The sequence below is a fragment of the Oratosquilla oratoria genome, chromosome 8, assembly GCF_046742065.1.
Source record: "Oratosquilla oratoria isolate Oo_2021 chromosome 8, ASM4674206v1, whole genome shotgun sequence".
NCBI classification, from domain to species: Eukaryota; Metazoa; Arthropoda; class Malacostraca; order Stomatopoda; family Squillidae; genus Oratosquilla; species Oratosquilla oratoria.
In genome coordinates this window covers 83,146,045-83,153,544 of record NC_134784.1, presented here as the reverse complement: position 1 = coordinate 83,153,544, position 7,500 = coordinate 83,146,045, and positions in this window count along the sequence as shown.

The window sequence follows — 7,500 nt, the reverse complement described above, 5'->3', positions numbered from 1 at the left end:
ATGCTATATTTTCTTTTTTAATTACGTTTTGATATCTTCATAAACTGTTTCATCTACTTTCAACTTTATGATTTCTTCCCTCTTAGTTTACCATTAACAAGTCTATAAAACATTTTGGTTTCAAAAGTTTCTCTTTCCTTCCCTCCTGACCTTCATATTCTCATTTCTGCCACATCCTAGTCCATCATAGCTCTGTCTGCCACATGACCGTCTGTCACACCCTTGTCTGCCACAGCCCCGCCCGTCCCAGCCCAGAATGTCATAGCCATGTCCGTCACAGCCCTGTCTGTCACAGCCCCGTATGTCAAAGCACTGTCTGCCAACCCGCCTGCCATAGCCGTCACAGCCTCATTTTTCATAGCCCCTTCTACCACATCCTGGAATCCTATTTGATGCCCTTGGGCCATGTCATGCCTGGAAGCTTCGAGGTTCCTCTAAGACTATAAGAGTTCCGTGCTCATAGTCTTAAGGCTTCTTTTTATATATGTTTTTTTCTTCATACACCTGCAGCGTCTTCTAACGGTCGAGATATTTTTTGACAAACGAAACGATTTTATGCGCATTTTTTTTTTACATTGTGTTTAGCATTCACATATTTCTTGCTATACCTCTTCTTCCTCTTTATATTCAGTATTCATTTACTCTCCTCTCAATCTACTACACCTACTCCTACTCCTACTCCTACTCCTTCCACCCCCGCCTCTCATTCCTCCTATTCTTCTTCCTCTTCTTCTACTTTTTCTTCCTCCTCTTCTTTATCCTTCTTGTTTACATCCTCCTTGTCTTCTTCCTCTACTCCTACAATTCCTGCAACTCAAATATTTTCTTTTAGCTTTGGAACTTGTGTGATTCTCTCACAGCTTGATTGCTTTCCTCCTTCATTTACTTCTCGGATCATGGCTTCCATTTCCTCATCTTCTTCGGGTCGAAAAAAAAAAAATAGAAACAAAATAAAAATCCAAAATAGCGAAAAAGGGAAGAACAAAAAAAAAAAAAAAAAAATAGTGAAAGATATGCAAAGAAAAATACAAAAAAGAAGACTCGTGGAGAAGGCGAGCAAACAGGAAATTCGAAAAATGCCTTCGAAGGCAAAAAGCTTCTGCAAAGGACTCCATAATGAGAAGGAGGCGTAGGTGAGGCTGTGTAAGGGTTTAATTAAAAAGATACGTACGGTGTCTTGGCTTTGAAGTCTCCTGATTAATTATCAACATTTTGACATTTTCCAATCTCTTAAGAGGATTAACGCTAAGAAGAGCCAACCAGTCAGGTCCCTGATGCTCCTGGGCCCTCCACGCCCACTCCCTTTCACTCTCCCTCTTTCTTTCCTTCCTTCCCTCCCTCCCTCTCACCCTCCCCTTCCCTCCCTCCCTCTCACCCTCCCCTTCCCTCGCTCCCTCTCACCCTCCCCTTCCCTCGCTCCCTCTCACCCTCCCCTTCCCTCGCTCCCTCTCACCCTCCCCTTCCCTCCCTCCCTCTCACCCTCCCCTTCCCTCCCTCCCTCTCACCCTCCCCTTCCCTCCCTCCCTCTCACCCTCCCCTTCCCTCCCTCCCTCTCACCCTCCCCTTCCCTCCCTCCCTCCCTCTCACCCTCCCCTTCCCTCGCTCCCTCTCACCCTCCCCTTCCCTCGCTCCCTCTCACCCTCCCGTTCCCTCCCTCCCTCTCACCCTCCCCTTCCCTCCCTCCCTCTCAATCTCCCCTTCCCTCCCTCTCACCCTCCCCTTCCCTCCTCCACAGTTCCTCCCGCTCTGCCTCTACCTTCCCCTTCCCTCCTCTTCTCCACACCCTTTCACTTTGTTCTTCCCTCCTTCCCTCCTGCCCTTCTCCCCTCCTCCCTCTCTTCTCCTCTCTCCCTTTCCATCTTCTTTCTTACACATTCTTCCTTTCCTTCCTCCACTTCTCTCCCTCCCTGCTTCTCCCCTTCCCTTCTTCCTCTCCTTTCCTCTACTTTCATCGCTGTTTTTTTCTTCATTCACCTCTTCCTTAATTCTCTTTATCCCTTGGCCTCTTATCTTCTCCTTTCCGTTCTGTTTCCCTCTCACCTTGTCGCCTCTCCGGAAGTTTCTACCTCTTCCTTCCTCTTCACCTTCCCTCCTGTTATTCATACTCTTTTTGACAAATAGTCCTCTCCACCATATCCACCTTCTCTTTTTTTATGCCTCTCCTCCTTATCCTCTTCCTTCTCCTTTTCTTCCCCCTCCTCCTCCTCCTCCTCTTCCTTCTCCTTTTCTCGCCCTCATCCTCACCCTTTTCCTTTTTCCCCCCTACCCCTCCCCCTCCTCCTCCTCCTTTTCCTCCCCTTCCTTCTTCTCCTTTTCTTCTTCCTCCTTCATCTAGTTTTCTTCTCCTTATCCCCTCCTACTATTTTTCTTTCTTCCCCCCTCCTCCTCCTCCTCCTCCTCCTCTTCCTCCTCCTCCTCCTCCTCCTCCTTATCTTTACTTTTTTACAGCAGCAATGGATCATACTAATCACTGTTATCATTATTCAAGTTTTCCTCTTCCTCTTCTCCCCCATCATCATCTTCCTTGTTCCCTCAATTCTCCTCCCCTCTAATTCTTCATTCCCAGTGATCTTCTCTCTTTTCCTTCTCTTTCTCTATTTATTCGCTTTCTCTCAAACCTCTATTTTTTTCTATACATTTGTTTTTCGTCTCTTTATCCATTTCCTCCCTTGAGTATTTCTTTCCATTACACACCACCATCTTACTCCTCCTTCACTCTTATTTCTCCTCATCCTCATCATTGTCGTCGTCGTCATTTTCTTCTTTCTCGTCCTCCTCAATTTTCTCCACTGTCTACTTTTCATTTAAATTATAGTTCTTACTCTTCTCCTCTTATTCCACTACCTTGGCCTCATCTTTCTCATTTTCCTCCACTTTCCTTCTCTTCGTCCTCCTCCTCCTCCCCCTCCTCCTCCCCTCCTCCTTCTCCTCCTCCTTCTTCTTCTCCCCCTCCTCCCCCTCCTTCTCATCCTCCTCTTCTTTCTCTTCCTCTCTCTACTCATTTTCTTTCCAATGTTCACCTATTTCGTTCTCCACTTCCTCCTCTTTCACTATCGTAATGATGCAAGCTCCGGTCAAGCTCTTGGGGTGGGCGAAGAAGAAGAAGTAGGAGGAGGAGGAGGAGGAGGAGGAGGAGAAGAAAAAGAAACGTGGGTGGTTGGGTGGTCATCTGGAACATGAGATCTTCTTTAAGAAATTCAAATTTTTGGACCGGGCCTCAATGAAGAAAGCCGACTTGAACCATCACTTTAAAATTTGATTAACTTTATGGCCCTTCCTTTGCATTAAAATGGTTCAGTCACTTACATATCTATCTTTTCCATCCTTATTCATTGAATCCCAGGGCAAAAGCAGATTACCTAGACCGATGCTGTAATGATTGGACAATCCTCATTTGTTTTAGTTTTTACCTTGTGGCAACACGGCACCTCTGTAGTTTCCCCTTAACGCATGTAGCATTTTTGTCAAATAAAATTACTATAATTTAAGAAACTATTGTATGTGTCCATGATAATCATATTATATATTGTAATAAATGTTGCCATAAACTAGGATGGCCCTTATAAGATGAAAAGCATCTAAATGTAACATTATTGTATAAATTTACAAATTAATAAGATACTGATTTATTTAGTTTATATCACGGCGGGCGGAATTTTAGTCAATGAAAATTAAAGTATGTGTTAATCCCTCTCTCACGGAAGATTACCAATCACCATGAAATGGTAACTAACCACATCAAACTCGAGAGTACTACAAGAAAAAGTTTTATAAGAACTCGCGTGCATATATATAAGTAGTTAGGTATATACACAAATATGTCTATATGTATGTATTTATTTGTGAATGTACGTACGTGTATATGAATAGATGCATAGATACATATATGAACATCTATTTATATATATATACATATATACATATATATATATATATGTGTATATATATATAATATATATATATATATATACATATATATATATACATTTGTACATTAACATCATGGCATCTTGTACATACATACACAATATCTGTACACACGTGCGCGTACGTTATCTCTAAATACACAGACACACACAGACACACACACACGCACACACATACACACACACACACACACACACACACACACACACACACACACACACACACACACACACACACACACACACACACACACACACACACACACACACACACACACACACACATGTATATATATATATATATATATATATATATATACATATATATGTATATACTTATGTATATGTATATATATACATATATATACACACCGACATATATATATATATATGTATATATATATATAAAAATATATATACATATATATATATATATATATATATACATAGATATATATATGTATATATATATATATATATATATATATATATATATATATATGCAAAGAAATCACAAAACACACGTGATAAACTATTTTTGCAGAAATTCTCCAAGAAGTAAAGAAGGATGTATTTATAATATACCATGTAAAAACTGTGATTTTATTTATATAGGCCAAACAGGCAAAGGCTTAGAAAAAAGAATAGGCCAACATAAATATAGTATTAGAACGGGGCAAGTGTCCAGTGGATTATTTGTCCACCAAAGGGATTATGGTCATAATATTGACTGGGGAAATTCTAAAATAATTACTTCTTGTAATAATATTATAGAAAGAAATATTATTGAATCTTGTTTTATAAAAAGAAATTTTGGAAATAACATGAACTTGAGTTTGGGTTTATTTAAATTGGACAATTTTATTATTGACAAAATTGTGTGTGATAAAATGTAACATGGGACCTCTCCGAGTATTCTTGTCTTCTTATGTATTTATTGTTTCTTTCTGTATTGCTTTTTTGTACCTTTGAAAATGTCTAAATAGACGAAAACGTTCGGTATCTGTTTTTTCAATTTCCCGGTGGTTTCTGCAAAAAAAAAAAAAAAAAAAAAAAAAAAAAAAAAAAAGTATATATATATATATATATATATATATATATATATACATATATATATATGGTATATGTATATACATAAATACATACACGCACACACACACACACACACACACACACACACACACACACACACACACACACACACACACACACACACACACACACACAGATATATATATATATATATATATATATATATACATATATATATATATATATATATATATATATATATATATATATATATATATATATATAACAGTGAAAGCTTATGCAAGGTTTCGTACCATTTTTACCATTCGATATTTGAGCTTAGGGACTCGTTGAAACGAAGGTAATGACGGCAAATATTAGTCAACCTTGATTCTTCTGCAGTTAGGTTAACTCCAAGTTCGAATCCTTTTAAAGCTGATATAACGCTTTTGGTAAGGTGACGACTTCACAACAACCTGGGTCTCGGTTCAATTCCTGGGGCGACGGTAAAAGAAATTACTTGTTTGATGTCGATTTTACTAGCGATTCAATTCAGACATATACAACGGCCATTTCCTTTAACCATCTCTAACCCCTGACCCACCACCCTTGCATTTACTTCTCGCACCACCCCATCCATGTATAAATTGAACAGCGAAGGCAACATAACACATTCCTGACGAAATCCCACTTTTACCTCAAACTACTGACTCTTTCTATTTGTAATCCTAACACAAGCTCTACTACTCTTGTAAAAACTCTTGACTGCTCTTAAAAGTTTTCCTTTTATCTCATATATCTGCAATACCTCCCACAGTGCCTTCCTGTCTACCTTGTCATAAGCCTTTTCTAAATCCATAAAATCCCAAAAAACATCCTTACCTTTTCCTAAAACATTCTCACATATCTGACTTCCCAATTACACTTAACAAGCTGATCCCTCTGGAACTACTACACTCACACTTGTCCCCTTTTCCTTTGTAAAGTGGAACCATACAGGCACCCTATCCTCTCTTAAACAAACATTAAACAATCTCACCACCCAGTCCACCATCTATGTATCTCCTTTTTCAGACATTCTGTATGACATCCATCTAACCCAGGTGCCTTACCTGCTCTCATCATCTTAATAACTGTCTTCACTTATTTCTCCTCAATTTTCCTCACTCATCAAGGTCATTTTCTTAGCGCTTCCCACTGCAACTACCTTTTCCTCCTTATCTTCCTTCACATTTAGCAACTCAGTAAAATACTCTGCTTACCTTTCTCTTACTGCCTTCTCTTTCATTATCATCTCTCCATCTGTACCTTTTACCTTTTCTTCTCTATTTGATTCGTCTTCTCTTCCTCTCTTAATTTTCTTCCAAAACAATCTGTGAAAGCTTGCTTCTTCTTTTCTACAATCTTCTTTGCTTCCTCATCCCACCACTCACTACCCTTCCTTCTATTTCCTCCCGTGATCTCTCTGCTATACCTCATCTTTGCACACCTTGTGACTCGCTCCTTGAACCATCCCCATTGCTCCTCCACTCCTAGTTCTACTCTAATTTTCACTCCCTCCTACTCATGTACATATATATATATATATATATATATATATATATATATATATAATATATATATATATATATATATATAATGTAGATGTATATTTAAATTCTAGTTTCTCCATGTTTTAACACCACAACTCAGACGCAGAAATTTTAATCTTGTGAGCACCCTACTACCTTCAGGGGTCGAAGAAGTGCACGAAGCCTCAGCCAGCAGATGACATGTCACTTACATGTCCAAAGTTATGGAGCTATGGAGTCGTGCGTTGCATGACACGTCAAAGTTGTGTGTCAAGTTCAGGTTGCCATAGTAACTGTCAGGGTAGTGTGCGTGAGGGAGGTGTGGGTGTGGGGTTGGAGGGTGCTAGAAATTGAGTAGTTTTGTGACTTTTTTTAACAAAAGATGTGGGAGGAGAATACCTTTGTGGCGGGAGAGAGGGGTGGGTGTTCTTGTAATGGGAGAGTTAGGATATGTGTTTGTCACTAGAGTAAGAAGATTGCCTTTGAGACGATGAAGTGTGACCAATTGCTATTTTGGGCCTGTCACTCAAGTCACGGACATGTTGCCTGTCATAAATGAATAAGGAAACGAGAAGAGTCGGTGTGACTGTGTGAGGGACTGTTCCATTGATCCTCAACAAATGAAATGTGAATTATACCGTCTCCTTTTACTATTGGAATTATTTTAGTAAGAAAGTAATGCTATGCTAGTTACCATATATTGGGTACACAGTACATGATACTTGTGTAATACAACTGAATCATGTATAAGGACTTAGATATATATATATATATATATATATATATATATATATATATATTTATACATATATATGTATATATGTATATATTTATGTATATATATATATACATATATATTATATTCATATATATACATATGTATATATATTTACATAATATATATATACATATATATTAATATATATATATATATATATATATATATATATATATATATATATATATACAAG